This window comes from Theropithecus gelada, chromosome 1 (assembly GCF_003255815.1).
Source record: "Theropithecus gelada isolate Dixy chromosome 1, Tgel_1.0, whole genome shotgun sequence".
Taxonomy (NCBI): domain Eukaryota; kingdom Metazoa; phylum Chordata; class Mammalia; order Primates; family Cercopithecidae; genus Theropithecus; species Theropithecus gelada.
This window is the reverse complement of record NC_037668.1, coordinates 92,397,164-92,419,416: the sequence shown is the minus strand read 5'-3', so window position 1 is coordinate 92,419,416 and position 22,253 is coordinate 92,397,164. Positions and strand designations below refer to the sequence as shown.

At 39.4% G+C, this 22,253-nt stretch overlaps 1 protein-coding gene across 3 annotated transcripts in view; it reads right to left on the bottom strand.

Moving 5' to 3' along the window:
* The window catches only part of CACHD1 (cache domain containing 1), a 228,052-nt gene that overhangs the window by 121,568 nt on the left and 84,231 nt on the right, over positions 1 to 22,253 (bottom strand). Inside the window, exon 1 of one of the 3 annotated variants that reach the window (XM_025358568.1) lies at positions 12,248 to 12,415. The exons of the other annotated variants lie outside the window; for them this stretch is intronic. The gene's annotated coding sequence lies outside the window, so the exon portion shown is untranslated. Of the gene's footprint in view, positions 1 to 12,247; positions 12,416 to 22,253 lie in introns of those variants that run through there. 3 annotated transcript variants of the gene reach the window in all.

Here is a 22,253-nt window from a genome sequence, read left to right as displayed (position 1 = left end):
AACTTTAGCCTTAATATTCAAGAATAAACCTTGCATTTTGTTTTCTAGTAAGTTTCAGGGTTTATTTGAATGTATGTGACATAAAAATAATTTTAAGCACAAATATTTAATGTCTCTGAACATCACACGATTGCATTCTAAAGTTCTTCATAGAAACTATTCTCATGGTTTCATGTTGCACATCATATACAGGATACAAGAAATGCTCTAACTCTCTGCTATTCTTTATATTAGTAATAGTCGTAATGGTCCAGACAGACATAGAGCTCTCTCACTTATTAGCTGGGAATTTGGGTAAATTCCTTGACTTCCCTTAGCATCAGTTCCTCATGAGTAAAACAGAAATAATATCCCTTAAAGGACTTATTGTGATGTTCAAATGAAACACAGTGAATATACAAAGACTAGGACAAACACAAGGGATTATTCTTACTGTTATAGTGGACAGTCTCTGGCCTAGAAATGTAGTAGTAACTGGGGAAATACTGTGGGGTCTAAATTTTCTAACAACAGAGCTAGAAGTAAAAGGATAAAGCTACAAGTAATAAACTGAATGATAACTAACCATTTTATTCATTTAACTCATGGTTAATTCTACATGGGAAATCTGGCACAAGGTCTTGTGGGGGAAAGCATTTTTTCTTAGATTAAAAGCAAAATGGCACGGAAGGCTGGAGTCAAAGAAGTTTCAGTTAAATTCAGCTCTGTCATTTACTAGCTGAAGGAGACCAAGCAAGTTATTTTTCTAAGCCTCAACTTAGTTACCTCTAAATTGGACATAATAATAGCTGCTTTGTGATGTTGTTTGAGAACCAAGAAGGATAAAGTTTGTAAAGTACTTAGCAGAGTGTCTAATGTATTATAAGTGCCAAATAAATGGTAGTGGCTGTTTACTATTATTGTAATGGTTATTATTGTTTGAGGAACTTAACAATGGCTAGGTAAGAATGGAGAATCCAAAGAACATTCTCTGTACTTGGAGAAGGATGAGTAGTCAACAGTCAGGATGGTTGTGTCAGCAGTAGGCTATGACCTTACTACAGCTGTCAGTGACTCTTCTAAAGCACTGTGTCATACAGGATAGGTAATTACAGTCTCAGGCAGCTCAGACTTTTTCTGGGATCCTCTTTTAAGACTCTAATAATGACCTTACTCTTGTGTTGTTGTATTTTACCATTTTCAAAGCATTTTTACCTGAATTGTCTCATTTGTGCCTTATAACAACCCTGGGAGCTAGGCGGAGCAGATATTTTCTCTGTCCCAGTTTTACAATGAAGGAAATCGAGGCTCAGTGATTTGCCCAAGTTGGTGCTGAGTAAAGGTAGAAAACAAAAAGACCATTTCTTCTAATCTCTAGCTCAATTCTCTTTCTGCTAACAAGCTCCCTCAAACTGAAGAAAAATGTGAACTCTCCCAGATCAAATTATCTAAATTCTACTTATTCCTTCTGGTTCCAGCCCAATTTCAACCTCTTTGAAGCCTTCTCTATCCTTTTCCAAAATTTCCTAGGACTCACCATTTGTTCCACTCACTTTCTGCTTCACATTGTTCTTGTTCTTTCCTCATTTGAAGACCCTGTTTATCCCAACAAACCAATAACAGAACAATAATTAGAACTAACTGATTGCTGACTATGCTTAGGGCATTGTGTGACATGTGACTTTACCTGATGCCTTTTAATCTTCACAACAGCCCGTGGTAATCACCCTATGCTATTTTTACAGATGATTCCAATTGACTAACTTGCCCAAGGTCACACAGCTAATAAACAGAATAATTAGATCAAATTCATCCTCTTGAACCACTGCACTATGCATTTTTATTTGTTGCCTGGCACATAGAAGAGACTTAAATATGTTAATGTCACATGCCCCCACACAATATACCATCATTTGCCATATTGAAAAGATCTTCCTCTGAGTGTAGACAAAGACAGATAACCTATGACTATTACTCATATCTGATTCAAACCAATCAGAAACTTCAGGGCCTCTCTAGTTCCATATCTTGACCTGCTTCCTAGGTAATATCAGCTGCTCTAAACCAAGTCTTGCTGTCCTAGCTCCAACTATTCTACAAATACTATAGAGCAGCTTAAACAACAAATATTTATTTCTCATAGTTCTGTAAAGTGGGAAGTCCAAGATCAAGATGACAGCAGAGTCAGTGTGTGGTGAGGGCCCTCCTTCCTAGCCTGCAGATGGCAATCTTCTTGTATCCACACATGGCAGTCAGAGTGTCTGTCTCTTCCTTTCTTATGCAGAGGACTCCAGCGTTTCTGTCTCTTCTTACAAAAGCTTAAATCACATCATGCAGCCTCTACGCTCATGGCCTCATCTAACCCTAATTAGCTCCCAAAGGCCCCACCTCCAAATACCATCACATTGGGGGTTAGGGCTTCAGCATATGAATTTGGGGAAGACACAAACATCAGTCCATACTTGCCCCCAAAACAGCACCTGTTCAGAAAGGTATACTGATAGCAACTGCCCGCTGTCATGATATGGCTCCTCATCACCACTAGTTTGGGCCTCATGAAATTACTCAGTAGGACAGAGCCTGGGCATGGCAGGCAACGATACAGGACAAGACAGATGAAGACCTGGAGATGCAATAGGGCCAGTCTGAATTTCCATTGGCCTGTGGAGACTTCAGGGTAGTCTGACAGATGTGAGGGAATAGCCCATCCAACAGGGAAGGAGGGCAGCTGCTGACAGACGATCTGCAGGTGGACCAGGAAGATTTATGTGCAAGGCTGTCTGGGCTCCAGGGTCACATACCCTGATCCTGTGAGAGGTGGGGCCCCTGTGCTGAGCTGGGAGGAGCACAATGGAAAAAACAGAAGGCAAGTGCTGACATGCCAGAGAACAGGGGGAGGCTGAGCCCTGGGAAACAGTTGAGACCAGCAGCTTAGCTTCTTTCTTCATGCAAAATGAACGTTTGCTTTAAAAGTTATAATGGGGTTGGTTTGGATAACAGTTTGTGTTGGATATTCCAGGAGAGTCACTGCAATACACACCCAAGCCTCCCAAAAGCCAAGGTTATCAACTCAAGGGCTCAATGGACTCTTGCCCTGTTTTTCACCCCACTCTACCCTTAACAACCAGATCATAACAAAAGAAACAAAGGGAAAGGCAGGCTTCAACCCACTTCTTCTCACTTCACTCTGTAACAGGAGCCCCTGACTCCAGATTCTTTTACATCTGAAATAAGCCCAGGCCTTGAAAGTTTACCATCTATTCCTTCATAAGGAAAAAGAAGTTCAACCTATTCTTCACCTTAGAAAAAAATTGAGAAGCTAAGAATTGGGAGGAGGAGAGAGCAGGAGCCACAGAATAATCTCTAACATTTTACATCACAACTTTTTGTGTAGAATATTAATCACGAGGGAAAAGGGAAAAATACAATGGGTTCGTGACCTTGGGAATTCTCTGGTGGCCTGTGAAAGACACACTCAACTGTAGAAAAGAAAAGCAAACCTAGTCACTTCCTACGTAAAACTCTTACTTGGAGAACAAATATCTGTGCATAACTTATAAACACTAAGTGTAACATAGATGCATTTCAAATAAAAGGGAGGCCGCTAGAGAATGGGGATGGATAGGCTGGAAAGGCTCTGGGAACGTGAAATTTCATAGAGCCCAGACTCTCTTCTCCAGACCCAATGCAAATAATATCTTGTCACAAACCAACCTTGTGACCTGCGCCAGAGCCTGGCACAAGATGTAGAAACTCAGAAAAATGTGTGCTGCATAAATGAAGGACGAAACCTGACCTAGCCTCCTGTTAGAGGATAACCGACCACAGCATTTTAGGGCTCTTCAAGAGCCCCTTTGAGAGAATATTGATCAAACACTTGCCAGCAAGCGTCAATTAGCTCAGCAATGGAGTGGAAAGATGACACTGGCAAGGAAACAAGTATCTGTTACCACTAAGCACTTCCTTACCCTCATACTGGCCAAGTACTTACTGAATCCAAGTCCTGGGATGACAATCTTGAGACACAATGACCTTCTCTAAAACTTTTAAACACCTAGATGTTTCTATTCCCCCTTTAAAAATAATATTAACTTAGCTTGCCTTTCGAATGAAATATAGCATTGTGCCATTTTAAGATTTCATTCATACTATGAGCTCAATTACAATAATTGCAAGGTCTCTCCCTCCTAGTGTCTCATTTAAAAAGATGATTGTAAGACAGAGCCTCATTTGCAGTGGAGTTCTATATTTAGAGTAATAAATTTGTACAGAGTAAATTCCCTTTAAAACTAAGGAAAGAAAAATAGCACAAAAGGAAGCATCTTACGAATGTTTGATTTCTTCAACTGTTAAAGACTGGCCTTGAGTATCCATATTACCTGAGTCTTGAGTATGATGTGGCATTAGGAGGCAGGAGCACTTTCTCTCTTGGTCCTACCGTTGAACAATGAAGCCAGTTGTAATGAGATAATATCACTCAATAGAGAAAAGGTCTTTGTAGGCTTCCGTTTCAAGATGCTTTAGCAGTGGCAAAGCAACTCCTGAGATTTTGGGGTCTTTACAATGCAGGCATATAGCTGTAAGTGCTAATCCAGAGGTACAAGTTTTTTTTTTTTGAGACAGAGTCTCGCTCTGTCCCCCTGGCTGGAGGGCAGTGGCGCGATCTTGGCTCACTGCAAGCTCCGCCTCCCGGGTTCCCGCCATTTTCCTGCCTCAGCCTCCCGAGTAGTTGGGACCGCAGGCGCCCGCAACCGCGCCCGGCTAATTTTTTTTTGTATTTTTAGTAGAGACAGGGTTTCACCGTGGTCTCGATTTCCTGACCTTGTGATCCGCCCGCCTTGGCCTCCCAAAGTGCTGGGATTACAGGCGTGAGCCACCGCGCCCGGCCAAGTTTTTCTTTTAATATCATTAGGAAAAAATTTTTCAAGCCAACAATAACAGCACCCTCATCCCCGCCCCTCCCACAACTTAGATGAGGTGCAAATGTTGGGTGCTGCTGGAAACTACGCTGCCTGCTATTAAGACTTGCTAGAAACAACAACAAAAAGAAATGTTTCCCATATGGGTTTCCAACCAGAGGAATGAGGATATTTGCCTGAACCACAACAATTTTATTATATCCTTCTCTGAACTATTCTGTGTGTTCTCTTGCCAAGCTGCATCTAATATCACTCTCTAAGTCACAGTTGGATTTAGGAAGGTCTTCTCATCCCCTATCCAATGACAAGGTGAACTGCAAACAGAAGAACTGGGGAATGCCTGCTTTCTATTGGCTGTTTGGTTGCAGGATTCACAGCTAAAACCTTCCTTTAGAGGCTGGTGCCATGATAGGCCTGACATGCGTGTCAGCGGATGTGACAGTGACACTTCCTGATGACTCTGCAGCATGTAAAAGGACTAAACTAACAGCTGCTTAAGTAACACCCCAGCATGAATGCCCATGAACAGCTATTTCAACACGATCCCTACCTGCCCAGAGTCTTTTAATATTAAAATAAAACTATAACCCTTGACAGGTTTCCAGTTTTACCACACCACATTATTTCATGGGTCCAGATTTTCAAAGCATTTACCCATTTCAGGGGTTTCTGATATGAGCAGCAATTAATTCCTTCACATCATTATCAAAATATTTCCTACTGCACCATGGGATATGTTAGGGATGGGTGGTCCCTGTTCTTGAGTTGCTCGCCAGGTTTTATAATATGTTCTCGGATGAGTTTCTGTTTACTCATTCTGCGAGTACAGATAATTTGAGGTTATTTTATTTTTCAGTGGGAGCAGCAGTTTTAGGTGGAGGATGGAGTCAGGTAGGGCTGGGGTAGGGAGAGAAGTCTTGGCTGCTCCCTTACCAGCGTTTCCAAATACTATTCAAACTTGAGGTACTGGAAATGTATGTAAAATGGGCTTACTTGTTTCCATTTTTAGTGGAATGTTCATTTCTCATGATACATGCTTCCTGGCCTTTAAAATGAGGACTTGGACTCAATCTATTCCCTTCTAGTTAAATGAAGTTTGACTATTTGAGTAAAAAGCCCAGATCCGTGTTTTTTTTCAAGGATCTGCTTCACTGAAAGAAGGCATCTGCACACACATGGATTGCAGAGCTATGTGAAAAGCTGACTTTTATAAAACTAAACTAATGGCTGCTTACATAACACCCAGTGTGTTACCTTCAGCTGGAACACAGAGAGAGGCACATCAGAGTGGGAGCTTACATGCCGCTTCTTGCCCTGCCGCAAGGCACTCCCTGCTCCTCTCCAGCTGGGCCTGCCTGCAACACCCACTCTCCCTAAAGAAGCAGTACCAGCCCCTTCATTTGTTTCCTTAGAGTGGGAACACAAACTATGAGAATCAAGGGAATGAGGGAAATGGACTACTGTGGTTTTGCCCAAACAACACTACCACTAAAAAAAACCTGTAACCAGAATTTCCAAGACTTAAATGTGTGTGGTGGTGGCAGTGATGGTGAGAGGCTTAAATATTGTATTTTCTATATATGGTATAGGTATATATTTTTACATCTGTATATTTGTGTGTTTTTATAAATGTACTTTTATATTTGTATTTCTATTTTTACAAATATAAAAATACTGTGCATAAGGCTGGGCACGGTGGCTCACGCCTGTAATCCCAGCACTTTGGGAGGCCGAGGTGGGCAGATCAGCTGAGGTTGGGAGTTCGAGACCAGCATGACCAACATGGAGAGATCCTATCTCTACTAAAAATAAAAAATTAGCCGGGTGTGGTGGCACATGCCTGTAATCTCAGCTACTCGGGAAGCTGAGGCAGGAAAATCATTTGCATCCGGGATGCAGAGGTTGTGGTGAGACGAAATCACACCATTGCACTCCAGCTTGGGCAAGAAGAGTGAAACTCCATCTCAAAAAAAAAAAAAAACTGTACATAATAAGAGTAAATATGTGCCTGGAGTAATTAATAACTGTAAACAATAGATATATACTGCTTTTGTGGGTACATGGTTAATACATTACATAAAACATGTGCATACATGGGGTGCGTGCATGAGTATATGTAAGCAGGATTATCTCAGCTTACCTCAACACCAGGCACCACTTATACTGACTAATGTACTATACAGACCCCTGAAGTCAGTGGGTCTATATTTAGTACAGAAATATAAGCTTTCATGCATGCAATCACATATATTTTAACTTGCAAATATATATATATATATATATGAATACAGAACAGAGGTTATATGTACGTTTTCCTTAAAATAGAAACAAGATGGCTCCAAATCCCAAATGATGGGGGGAGATGGGGAGCTGTCAGGTGGCCTCCTCTCTCTGTGTCCACCTCACTCTTTCCTAGCTGAACAGTACTCCAGGCATCCTGACTATTGTCCAGGCTTCATATAGGAAGAAAGATCCGGGAGTTCTGAGAGGTATCTAAGGGTTGCTATATCCTCCAAGGAAACTGTACTAACAGAAGCTTACCAACCACAGTGCTACACTAAGAATGCCAAGTTGTTATCAGCTTCTTGTGTGTGACAGAAAGGAAGCTCACGATGTTACGCTTTCATCCCACAAACTGGTCCAACAGCTGCAGTTTTCCACTCACTCAATTAGCTAAAAGTCCTTATTCAGGAGGTACTTACTTTAAAGCAAAATGAAACAAAACCCCAATAACCCAACAGAAATTCCATGAGGATACAAATTATAACCAACTGTCTTAAGGTTATGTTAATAATAGGATAATGATGAATTGGGAAGAAAGACAAAAGAGTCATCAAGGACTTCACTTATTTTTATGTCTTGTTTATGTTCCTGCAGGATGATCCATTAGTAATATAATGCGCTTCCTCCTAAGGCTCCAGTTATATCCTTGTGATTTATGAGAGCTAAAAGCTCATCACTAACAGCACAGAAGGCACCCTCCACCATTGTTTTATCCCTGACAACTGAGCATTTAAACTCGATCTTTTCCTCATTTAGCAGCTAAGTTTTCATTACAGTACTTACATTATTTAGACATATTATTTATCTTATGTCAGCTGATGTAAGACTCTCAAGAGAAAATAAACCACCTTCATTTTAAAAATTGAAAACATACAGATAAATCTGCAGCAGAAAAAGTATGAACAACAACACAGCGTATGTTTTTAGAACATGGTTAAGAACATGGGTTTTAGAGTTAGACCACCTTGGCTAAAAATCCCAATCCTATCACCTAATTCAACCATGATTCTAGGAAATTACTTAATGTCTCTGAGTCTCAGTTTCCTCAAAATGAGGAGAAGAACTGTATTTGTAACAGAGGGCTGTGGCACAAATTTAATGAGATAACTTATGTGAAGCAATGTTTGTTAAATGAATACAAACTATCATGCTGAATAAATAAAATCTTTTCCAAAATGCAACATGATTTACATGTGTACTAATTCTTGCACCCGTTTGGCATTCATTAGGATTCTAGGGACACATACATAATTTGAACAGAAATGAAGGTAATGCCACACTAGATGAGATCCACAGTCCATCAGGGCATCACCCTCAAGAGATTAGCAAGAAATATCAAATGCATGAACAAATGCTCCTGCAATTTAACAATGTCCTTGGGATAAGCTCTTTGTTTCTCTTCCTACAATGCCAAGTATAGAATAAGTACTCAACAAATGTGTGCTGACTTCATCACCTGCCTACCACTTACTAGAGGTATGCTCAGAATCTCTCCTTCAAAGAGATCATAATCTAGTTTATCCACTCATTCCCCAATATCTACAAAGCACTACAGTGTGAATTATTCTGTCATGGTTCCTATACTCAGGAGTTTAACTTCCACAAGAAACCTAATTTTGGCTTTTAGAGGAGGCAACACATACCATTTACTCTCTGCAAAAAACATACATACCCGTAATAATATTTAATTCTAAATATTGTTAGAGCTAAAAGCTCTAATATATATATATGTGAACATATTATCTTTTAGCTCTAATAATATTTTTTTCTTGCCTCTTCCAAACTTTAAAGAGCATCCCAATTACAATATTGTTGTATGTTTGTTTTTTGCTTTTTTTGAGACAGAGTCTCACTCTGTCGCCCAGGCTGGAGTGCAGTGGCGTGATCTGGGCTCACTGCAAGCTCCACCTCCCGGGTTCACGCCATTCTCCTGCCTCAGCCTCCCAAGTAGCTGTGACTACAGGCACTCGCCACCACACCCAGCCAATTTTTTGTTTTGTATTTTTTTAGTAGAGACAGGGTTTCACCATGTTAGCCAGGATGGTCTCGATCTCCTGACCTTGTGATCCGTCCACCTCGGCCTCCCAAAGGGCTGGGATTACAGGCATGAGCCACCGCACCCAGCCTTGCATGTTTTAAAAAGAAATTCAAATTCAGCTTTGCATAATTTTTGCTGTAGTATAATTGTTTGTAAATCTTTCCTTTAAAAAAAAAAAAAAGCCATAGACCATTTTAAAAAAAAAAAAGCCTCATTCCAAACAAATAAGATGAATTGCTGGGGGAAAAGGAAAGACCAAAAAAAAAAAAAAAAAAAAAAAAAAACCCTCATACTAGCCTTCAATATACAAAACAAATAAGATGAATTGCTAGGGGAAGGAGTGAGGAGGACAGAGCCTAGCCCCTTGCCCCTTCCATTCTGTGGTAAGACAGGCAGTACCTCCCCCATACCTTGGGGGAAAAAAATTAAAAACATATAGTGGAGTACTGAATCTACATACACTTGAATTTCAAATCAGTTCTCTAACCCCCTGCTTGGGTGACCCTGGAAAGGGAATTTCTTTGTGCATTATTTTTCTTGTCAGTAAATCTGGAAGAGTTGTTTTTGAGGATTATTAATTCATGCAGCAAATTTTTGCTGAGCACCTGCTACTACATGGACATAGTTTTAATAGTGCTGGGGGCACATCAAGAAATGAAACAGACAAAAATCCATGCCCTCATGGAGCTTCTATTCTATTAGGGAAAGATACATAATGAAAAACATAAATACATACCTATGTCCTACATGATAAACTGTAAGGAGATAAAACAGAGAAGGGGGTAAGAAGTAAAGAGAGATGCAATTAATAAAATTTATAAATGAGTGGTCAAGGAAGCCCTCCCTGAGAGGTATCAGTTCAGCCAAGAATAAAAGGATGTAAGGGAACCAGCCAAGTGGTTATGTGAGAAAACATTTAATCATAGTGCTTAATCAATCATATGTTCAATCAATAATGCTGATTATTATCACGGCCAGTACAATATAAACAAAGAAAACACTAAACTTGGATTAAACATCCTATCACTGCCACATTCATTTCTGAGGCATTGAACCATTTATACTTATTACCTCTCTGAAATAGTTTACTCCCATGGAAAATAGGATAATAATACCTGCTCTTCTGATGTCATTAAGAGGATAAAATGAGAAAATATGTGTAGAAGCACAAAGAAAATCGATAAAGAAACATAAATATTAGAACAATCACGTCTCCTCTAAGGCTCTTTTAGAAATGACAGACCACCAGCCTCTTTTATTCACAAGGAATACAATGATTTGATAAGAGGCTCAGGAAGAGGGTTTCTAAGACGATAAAAATTAGCTTATTTTCTGTAGAGTCAGAACAACAACAGTGAGAGCTAAGACAGACATACTGATTTCCAATCAAGGAAACATAAACACTAAATCAGGTAAACTTGCCAGGGCTCTAGCTGGACAGAACAGCCCCCTGTTTACTCTGGTCCTTGCTTGATTCATTGTAAATTCCCCGTCTGGGCGGCATCAATACCTCTCAACCTTTCTTTTGCCTTCCTACAGATTTAGTGCCTTCCATTCACTCATTCAATAAACATTTAACAAGCACAATCAACACAGAGCCAAGTGTGGATCTGGGTAAGAGGGTGAACTAAACCAGGACCCAACCTGAACAAATTCCCTGGGTACAGATGAGAGAAAAGTTGGGGACAAAGAAAGAACAGAATTCATCCACCCCACCTTCCAGATTCCTGCAGCCTGGACAAGTCTGAGCCTTTAAAATACTTCGGTAGGTAAAATTGTAAACAAAATGAGAGCCCTCAGGCTACTACCATACTAGATTACACTTGGCAAGGCAACCCCAAACAAATCCAGATCTTGGAAATATGAATATTGAGGTGCCAGAGTATCTCCAATCATTATTCAACAAATATGTATTAAATGCCTGCCTAGTGCTCAAATCTTCCGCACCTGCTCTTCCTTGTCTAACCATTGTCCCTTTTCTTCCTGTGGCTCAGTACACAATTCAAGAACGCACTCAAACTTTCCTATAGTGGAAAGTGTTTGGGAGTAGAAATACAAAAGTAATACAAATGCAAAGCTAATATAATGTCCAGTGTCTCACTTCTCAATTAGTTTTTCTTCTATTAAAAGCTTCTACTAGCTCCTTCCAGGGCGTTTCTGTGAACATTCTCTCTTGAAAATTCCCCTTTTAAAGTTTACAGATTTACAGATGTTTCCTTCTAGGCCTTACCCAAGAGGATTAAATAACAAATTAAGAATAGCAATCTTCTCTGCAGCACACCGCAGGGAAGAGAAAATGGCATCCCTCTACCCTTCTAGGTTCCTTGGCTGGGTTACAAATTAAACTGACATAAGACAGGAGAAAGACTTATGTAAATATTTAATTACATAAGTATGCACAGGAGTCTCACAAAATAGGAGCCTCAAAGAAGGGTCAGATGATTGATGCTGATACAGCATCCCAGTTACAGAAAGGCATCAGGGCTTGGGGCTTCTGGGGAAGGGGGTGGCAACACAAGTTATGGGAGGGTGAGGGGAAGAAATGCATGGGGAATAAAGGTTGTCTTGTTATACAGATAAAAAGTCGGTAATAAAAGTTGTTTCTGAGCAGCCCTCAGAAGAGGTGATAATCTGGGCATAGGGTCAACCTCTAGTCTCCCCTCCTGTGATCCAAGTTAATCTTCCCTGGTTGATAAAATTCTCAGGGAGGGTATTCATGACAATTGAGTTCCTTTCGGAGGATCTGTCTTTAGACAGATAAGAGGAGCTCAGAGAAAACGCTCTGTATGCAAGGGGTGCTCAGAGAAAGCCTCTGCTTGCACCTGCTGTTCCCCAAGGGCCCTCAGTTCAAAGTAATATTTTGGGGTGACATTTCATGAACTCTTTTGGTATCCTTATATTGACATTATATCACCCTTCTGTAATCTGGAAGCAGAACACAAAATACTGAATGCCTACTACAGAGCAGGCAACCACATAATCTACATTTTATAGATAAAACTGATATAGACACTGAAAGGCTAAATACCTGTTAAAAATCAAACAGTAAATGACAGAGTCTTGCTTGGACCTTGAGTTTTCCATCTCAAAAGATGAGGCTCTTTAATTCTATATCCCATGCTACCCTTACTGGGGCTGTCCAAAAAAGGCTAGAGAAAAGTTTCCTAACCCCTTTGGCCTTCCCTCCCTGGTATCTGAGGATACCAGTTCTAAAATTCTAAAACATCACCTTAGTTAGGACTGATGATCCACATCGGGGCACATGAAGTGCTGTCTCTTTAAGGTTCACCCTCAATTCAAAATTTCTTTAAAGAAAGAGCTATTCTGTGTTTGTAGGCCACATGTAAGTTGTTCTGCTACCGGGCATCTTTATTCTCTTATGAATAAAAGGACAGAATTTTGTGCAAGGTCTACATCTGTATATCTTGCTTTCAGGTAAATTCTAGTTCATTGCTTTGACCTTCTCCAAATTCTTCGTGTCTAGAGCCTTGAGTGTATACTTGAGCAAAATAATTATTTGGAGTATTAATACATGCTAAGTGTCATTTTCTTATAAAACCAAACTGCTTCTCCTTTACAATGTCCCAGCAGATATTTGGAGAAATAAAACATCAAATTTTAAACCCTTCCTGTAAAATTCTCATTATCAAATAACAACTCAGAAAAATACTCCAAAAAACTGTCTGTCAGAATATATTTTAAATACCAGAGTACCAGGGTGGGGGGAGGGTGGGCAGAAAAATTATTAAATCCTTGAACTGCATGTGTGCAAGGCAAACTCTATCTAAAGATAAACTGAGCTGAGATTTGAGCAGTTGTCTAAAAACTAGATTAGCAGTTTGATGCCAGTCAAGTTAATTGCCTGCTAAAACAAACACACACTCCTCACAAGAATATAACAGAATCCAGATTTTTCCACAATACCAGGATACAACCAAAAATTTTTGACATGTGAAGAAAAAAGAAGTGTGACCAATTCTCAAGAAAAAAGACAGTCAACAAAGATAAACCTCAAACCATTTTTAGATGTTATAATGAGCAGACAAAATTTTAAAACAGCTATTATAACTATGCTCAAGAATGCAAAGATAATATACTTGAATAAAATGAGGAATTTCAGTACAGAAATAGAATTACTACGAAGAAACAAATGGGGCCGGGCACAGTGGCTCACTCCTGTAATCCCAGCACTTTGGGAGGCCGAGGCAGGCAGATCACAATGTCAGGAGATCACGACCATCTTGGTCAACATGGTGAAACCCCATCTCTACTAAAATACAAAAAAAAATTAGCCGGGCCTGGTGGCACGTACCTGTAATCCCAGCTACTTGGGAGGCCGAGGCAGGGGAATTGCTTGAATCTGGGAGGTGGAGGTTGCAGTGAGCTGAGATCACGCCACTGCACTCCAGCCTGGTGACAGAGCAAGACTTGATCTCAAAAAAAAAAAAAAAAAAAAGGAAATTCTGCAGCATAAGAAGAATAAACCATCTTTATCTTTATTCAAGAGAAAAAATATTTAAAAAGAAAAGAAAAAGGCATTGTCTCAGGGATTTGTAGTAAAATATCAAAAGATCTAGCATACCTGTAATTAGAGACATAGAAGGAGAGCAAATAATGAGATAGAAAATATATTTGAAAAAATAATGGTCCCAAAGTCCCCAAATTTGATGAAAGACACAAATTTACAGATTCAAAAAGCTCAACAAACACCAAGCAGAATAAATATTTAAACCGTTACGTCTAGGGAGGCATAATCATAGTCAAATTGCCGAAAACCAGGAAACAGAGAAAAACCTCAAGAGCAGCCAGAATAATTAAATGAATAAACAAATAACATTGCATATAGGGTAACAAAAACTTTCACTGATTTATCACCAGAAATTACGGAGTCCAGCAGATAGTGGAACGTTTTTAAAGTGTTCAAAAAACAAACTGTCAATTCCGAATTCTATCGAAAGCAAAACATCTTTTAAGAAAAAAGGTAAAATAGAAACTTTTTTTTTTTTTGAGATAGTGTCTTGCTCTGTTCCTCAGACTGGAGTGCAGGGGTATCATCACAGCTCACTGTAGCCTCAACCTCCTTGGCTCAACCAATGCTCCCGCCTCAGCCTCCTGAGTAGCTGGGACTACAGGCATGTGCCACCATCTCTAGCTAATTACAAAAAAAAAAAAAGATTGTAGACATGGGTGTCTCCCTATGTCACCTGGGCTGGTCTTGAACTCCTGGGTTCAAGCGATCCTCCCACCTCAGCTTCTCAAAGTGCTGGGATTATGGGTGTAAGCCACCGCATGTAGCCAAGAAACATTTTCTGTGTACACAAAACAATAAAAAACTAAGAGAATTTTTCACTAGGGTATCTTCACTACAAGAAATATTAAAGGAACTTCAGATTCAATATCAGTTGTTATCTTTACAAAGAAACAAAGAGCATAAGAAATAGTAATTATGTGAGAATATGCAATATTTTTTCTCTTATTTTCATTAAATATGGCAATTTAGAGCAAAAACTATAACATTTTCTTGTGCAGTTTTTAATATATGCAGATATAATACATATGATAACTAGCATAAAGGATAGTGTTATGGAAATGAACCTATAAGTTGCAAGTGTTTTAGATTTTGTGTGAAGTTGATAGAATATTAATAGATAAAATTCAAAAGTGGGTTGCGAAGGAGGAGCCAACAAAAGAAAAACATAAATATTAACTTATTAAGCATTTCCCCTAAATATTCCTAATGAAAAAATTAGAAATTTTCAGAATAGATTAAAAAAAAAAGTCTCAACTATATGTTATTTATAATTGAAAGTAAATGCTTCTGAAAAGACATACCTTATAAACAGTAAGTATATAAAGGATGCAGTTGCTATATCAATATTGAGTAAAATAGACTTTAAGGACAGAATAATATTACCAGAGAATAACATTTCATAATGTTTTAATTCACAACTCATCAGGAAGACATAATCTTAAATGTGTATATAAAAACATATCAGGCAAAAATGAACAGAATTAAATGGAAAAAATACTATTTCACCATTACAGTTGAAGATTTTAACATCCCTTTCAACAAATGATAGAAAATAAAAATCAAACAAAATAAAAATCAGCCCAAAATAAATGATTTGAACAACATTATCAACCACCTTAATACATAAAGAACACCTAAAAACTGCAGAACACATGTTCTTTACAAGTTCACTTGGTATATCCACCAAGACTGATCATATGTAGAGTCATACAACCCAGGTCTCAATTAATTAAAAAGTACTGAAATCAAACAGAGTATGTTCTCTAACCATAATGGAATTAGATTAGAAATCAATAACAATAAGATATCTAAAGACCCCAATGTTTTGAAAATTGAACAAAATACTTAAAAATCCATGGGTCAAAATTTAAAAATCACAAGAGATACCGGAAAATATTTAAAACTAAAAGATGATAAAAATATATCATGTCAAACTTTGAGGTATATAAAGTGTACTAAGAGAAACGTTTATAGCTTTAAACGCATCTATTTGAAAAAAAGAAGAGTATAAAAATCAGTGATCTAATGTTCCAACCTAGAACACTAGAAAAAGAACAAAACCTAAAGTACAAGGAAGGAAACAATGAAGAACATAAATTTGTGAAACAGAAAACGAGAAAATTAAGGAAACCAAATTCATTTTTTGAAAAAATGAGTCATCACTAATATTTTACCATTCATTCTATCTCTGATTTTGTCTGTCTAGCTAGAAGTTGACCATTTTATTGATCTTTTCAAAGAACTATCCAGCATTTGGTTTTATTAACCTGGCTCTATTACTCTTCTTCTGGCTGATAGATATTAAAAAGACACAGAATATTACAAACACTTTTATGCCAACTAATTTGACAGCTTAGATGATAATAGCAAATTTCTTTTTAAAAAAATCAACTTACCAAAATTGACACAATATGAAACAGAAGATCTAAAAAAATAAGGAAACAAAAACAAAATAAGAAACCCTATCTATATCTATTAAAGAAACTGGATGCTCAAAAACCTGCCCACAGAGAAAATATCAGGTCCAGATGGTGCTCTGTTGAATTCTATCAAACACAGCAGGAAGAAATGACACCTTTCCTTCAGAAAGTTAAGGAGGAAGGAATACTTCTAAACTTTTTTTTTTTAATTTTAGATTTGGGTGTACATGTGAAGGTTTGTTCATAGAGAAACACATGTCATGGGGTTTGTTGTACATATTATTATATCACCCAGGTATTAAGCTCAGTACCCAGTAGTTATCCTTTCTGCTCCTCTCCCTCCTCCTACCCTCCCCTGTCAAGTAAACCCCAGTGTCTGTTGTTTCCTTCTTTGTGTTCATGAGTTCTCATCATTTAGCTCCCACTTGCTTGTAAGTGAGAACATGCACTATTTGGTTTGCTGTTCCTGTGTTAGTCTGCTAAGGGTAATAGCCTTCAGCTCCATCCATGTTCCTGCAAAAGACATGATCTTGTTTTATGGTTGCATAATATTCCATGGTATATATATACCACAATTTCTTTATCCAGTTTATCATTGGTGGGCATTTAGGTAGATTCCAAGTCTTTGCTATCATGAACAGTGTGGCAATGAACATTCGCACACTTGTGTCTTTATGGTAGAATGCTTATATTCCTCTGGGTATATACTCAATAATGGGATTGCTGGATCGAATGATAGTTCCACTTTTAGCTCTTTGTGGAATCGCCATACTGCTTTCCACAATGGTTGAACTAATTTACACTACCACCAACAGTGGATGGGTGTTCCCTTTTCTTTGCAATCTGCCAGCATCTGTTAATTTTTGACTTTTTTGACAATAGCCATTCTGACTGGTGTGAGATGGTATCTCATTGTGGTTTTGATTTGCATTTCTCTAATGATCAGTAATATTGAGCTTTTCTTCATATGCTTTTGGGCACATGTACGTCTTCTTTTGAGAAGAGTCTGTTCATGTCCTTTGCCCACTTTTTAATGGGGTTGTTTTTCTCTTGTAAATTTGTTTAAGTTCCTTATAGATGCTGGATGTTACACCTTTGTCAGACGTATAGTTTGCAAAAATTTTCTCCCATTCTGTAGGTTGCCTATTTACTCTGTTGATAACTTCTTTTGCTGTGCAGAGGCTCTTACCTTCAATTAGATCCCATTTGTCAATTTTTGCTTTTGTTGAAATTGCTCTTCATGTCTTTGTCTTGAAATCTTTGCCTGTTCCAATGTCCAGGATGGTTATTGCCTAGCTTGTCTGCTAGAATTTTCATAGTCAAACTAGTTTTATCAAGTCAGTATCTAAATCCAAAAAGTGATAAGCGACATGGGAAAAAAGGGAATATGGAACAAGGAAAAGGAAAATCAGGAGTATGGAAGCACGGTGGGCTGCAGTTTTGAAAATGGTGCTCATCTCACTGAGAAGGTGACATGGGAGAACAGACTTGAAGGAGGTGAAGGCCCATATGGGGATCTTTGTTTGAACAGCCCCTTGTGCAAAGGAATGTGCCTGGAAAGGCAAGGAGGCAAGTGTGCTATTCCAAAGACCCAAGTTAAGAAGATTTATCAAGGAAGATGAAGGATCAACCGTTCAACACTAATGTTAGTTATGTAAATGAGGAATTAGCAAAGTAGCGGTGTTTGGTGATCTTAAAGAGAGCAGTTTTGTGGGACAGGTAGTACTAAAGTAGGCTTAAGAGAAAATGGCAGAGGGCCAGGCGCGGAGACTCACACCTGTAATCCCAGCACTTTGGGAGGCCGAGGCGGGTGGATCACGAGGTCAGGAGCTCGAGACAAGCCTGGCCAACATGGTGAAACCCTGTCTCTACTGAAAATACAAAAATTAGCTGGGCATGCAGGCACGTGCCTGTAAACCCAGCTACTCGGGAGGCTGAGGCAGGAGAATTGCTTGAATCTGGGAGGTGGAGGTGGCAGTGAGCCAAGATCGCCACATTGCGCTCCAGGCTGGGTGACAGGGAGAGGCTGTTTAAATTTAAAAAAAAAAAAGAAAAAGAAAATGGCAGAACTGGATCTAATGAGTGTGGACACCTCTTTTGATGGGCTGTGACTCAAAGGGAAACAAAGAAATTAGACAGCAGTTGGAGAGGAAAGTCAGGTCAAGAAAAAGGTCTTTTGTTTAATATAGGTGAAATGTGTTTACATGGTGATGGATATGATCCAAAGGAGATCAAAAACCACAGAAGAGCAGGGAGAACTGCTAAAGGAATGCCCTTGACCAGATGTCAGGTGCGTCTCCCGTATAAGGAGTTCTCTCAGTTCTCTCTGACCCATTTCAAAGGAATTCTGAAATCCTCTAAAACCATCACTGCCATCAATTCAATAGTTTCTGAAACACTATGAAAATGTTTGCCATTTCACTGAGTAAATTATTAATATAAATAATTACTAGAGCATTTGAGAAAAAGTTAGAGTGAACTCTTGAGACAAGTCCAAGGTGGCTCTGATCCATTTAATGATCCAATCAAGCACCCCAAGAATCTCCTTCTCCTTTTGCTTCTTCTTTGTGTTTTACGGACCATATTTGGCTACCTTCTGAGGCACTTGCTCAAAAATTTATTTTTCTTGATTCAGATTCAACTTTGTATAATACCTTACGCAAACACACAATTTCTTTTCTTTTTTTGAAACGGAGTCTCCCTCTGTCGCCCAGGCTGGAGTGCAGTGGCGCGATCTCGGCTCACTGCAAGCTCCGCCTCCCGGGTTCACGCCATCCTCCTGCCTCAGCCTCCGGAGTAGCTGGGACTACAGGTGCCCGCCACCACGCCCAGCTAATTTTTTGTACTTTTAGTAGAGACAGGGTTTCACCGTGTTAGTCAGGATGGTCTCGAATCTCTTGACCTTGTGATCCGCCCACTTCGGCCTCCCAAAGTGCTGGGATTACAGGCATGAGCCACCGCGTCCGGCCAATTTCTTAAAGTATTCAAAAATGAAGTCTATGAGAGGTGTTCCACACAAGAACATGTGCATGGAATTTTAATTTTTCCAAGACTGTTGCCATAGTTTCTTTGGCAGCAAAACTACATATAGTGAACTAATTAAGGATTTAAAATACATTGTTAGACAATTTAGACCCACAATCTCTGAAGGTTAGTTTAAAAGAAATAATGAGTAAAAGCAAGGAAAAATCTATACCCAAGAGTAAAAATATCCCAAAATGTTTTTTATTAGTGTTAATTCCTTTGCTCCCCTAACCAGAAGATATTAACAACATGTTAGATTTCCTGCCAAGTTAGATAGTATGCACAAGAAAGATCCAACTCTCAACAAGATTTGATTAGTAAAGAGGGAGGGCAAGAACCCATGGGGATCTAATTTTCACTAACCCAAAGGAGAAACAATGGATAGAAAATGCAAGCCAGAATTCTAGATAGTACACAATATACAAAACCAAGCATAAAGAAACAGTTACCTTTCACCTAAAGGTTGTGAGCTAAAAGCACACAGGTCAATAATCTGCTTTGAATAAGTAACCTATTTTTAGTTTATCAAACAAATCCTATAAGTGGTTACAATTATTATTATAACTATTAAGAAGTGGGGAAACTGGTGAATCACTGTTAGGAAGACTGAATCCTCAAACAAGGTGAAAGCAGGAAATCTAGGAGGTAAGCCCATGTCACACCCTGCTTTCTTCCTGAGAATGTGGGCATAATCTGGAGACCCTGAGCTTCTACTTTGATGACAGCACAGAGCACCAGATATAGGAGATAAACCTCAGGGTTTGGCCAAGATGGGAAACCAAGGAATCTAAATGCGGGGGTGGTACCCAACCAGATTTCAAAACTCGTTATAAAACTAGTCACTAAGATAATGTGGTACTGGCACAAGGATAGATAGATAGACTAATGGAACCAAATCAAATTCATACATATCCAAAAACTCAACTGACAGAAAACACACTGAAAACAAATGAAGAAAGTGCAGATTGTTCGACAGAGATAGAGTATTTGAAAACACATATGGGGGGAAGAAAAGGAAATTGATACCTACTTCGCGTCCAATACCAAAATCAATTCCAGGTGGATAAAATACTTAAATGAGGCCAGGTGACTCACACCTGTAATCCCAGGACTTTGGGAGACCGAGGTGGACAGATCACCTGAAGTCAGGAGTTCGAGACTAGCTGAGTCAACATGGCGAAACCCCATTTCTCCTAAAACTACCAAAATTAGCCGGGCTTGGTGGTGGGCTCCTGTAGTCCTGGCTACTCGGGAGGCTAAGGGCAGATGAATCCCTTGAATCCAGGAGGCGGAGGCTGCAGTGAGCTGAGATCATGCCACTGCACTGCAGCCTGGGTGATAGAGCAAGACTCCATCTCAAAAAAAAAAAAAAAAAGACTTAGGTGAGAGAGGCAGAAGTTTTAGAAGGCAGTATAGAATATCTTTATGTCTAAAGACCGATTTTTTAAAAAACTGAGTTAAAATTAAAACGTTAATTCTTTAAAAGATAAAATGAGGCCAGGTGCAGAGGCCCATGCCTGTAATCATAGTACTTTGGGCATTGTTAGGCAGCCAGCCTGGGCAACATGGAGAAACCCTGTCTCCACAAAAAATACAAAAATTAGCTGGGCATGATGGTGCCTGCCTGTGGTCCCAGCTATTTGGGAGGCTGAAGTGGGAGGAATGCTTGAGCCCCAAAGGTAGAGGCTGCAGTGAGCCGTGATTGCACCAAGCACTCAAACTGGGATGACAGAGCGAAACCCTATCTCAAAACCAAACAAAACCAAACAGAACATAAAAACGATAAAATGAGATGAAAAGACAAGGCAAAAACTGAAACGACTTATTTGTGAATCATAAATCTGCACAGCAATCTAATATGGTAACTACCAGCCACATGTAGCTATTTTATCTAAAATTTAATTATCAGTAGCTCTAGACACATTTCAGGTACTCAGTAGTCATACGTGGCTGGTAGCTACTCTACTTCCCCTAATATGGAACATCATCATCTCAGAAAGTTATCTTTGGACAGCACTGATCTAGAACATATGCAGCATTTTTTTTTTTTTTTTTTTGAGACGGAGTCTTGCTCTGTCGCCCGGGCTGGAGTGCAGTGGCCAGATCTCAGCTCACTGCAAGCTCCGCCTCCCGGGTTCACGCCATTCTCCTGCCTCAGCCTCCCGTGTAGCTGGGACTACAGGCGCCCGCCACCACGCCCAGCTAGTTTTTTGTATTTTTTAGTAGAGACGGGGTTTCACCGTGTTAGCCAGGATGGTCTCGATCTCCTGACCTCGTGATCCGCCCATCTCGGCCTCCCAAAGTGCTGGGATTACAGGCTTGAGCCACCGCGCCCGGCCTCATATACAGCATTTTTAAACTTCTAAAATAAACAACTAAAAAACTGGACAAGGAGCACTAATAGATATTTGACAGAACAAAAACACAAAAATTTACTATAAGCATGCAAAAAGGTGTTTCAACCTCATTTGTAATCAGAGCGAGGCAAATGCAACTCACCTGATACCCTTTCAGACAGCCCACATTTGGCAAAGGATTAAAAATCAGATAATATCAGATATTAAAGGAGATGCAGATAAGCAAGTGACCCATGACAGCCACTGTGGAAGCAGTCTGTTGAACACTGACATCCAGCACTTCTACTCTAGAGAAGTGATTATCCACCTGAGCTGAATAGTGCCCCCCTTGCCCCATTATTTAGGGCATTTGTGTGTGGAGACACATATACAACACACAGTTCTGCCATCATTAAGTTGGAAGGAGGCCAGGGATAATAAAATTCCTGCAATTAAAGGGATTATTCCTTCTGTACTATGTACGGAGGTATGAACAAAAATCAAAACATTAGAACAAAATTTTAAAAATTAGCCAGATTTAGTGGTGTATGTGTAGTCCCAACTACTTGGGAAGCTGAGGCAGGAGGATTGCTTGAGCTCAGGAGTTTGAGGCTGCAATGAGCAATGATCGTGCCACTGCACTCCAGCCTGGGCAACAGAGCAAGAACCTGTCTCTTAAAAAACAAAACAACAACAAAATTAGAAACAGCCCAAACAACATCA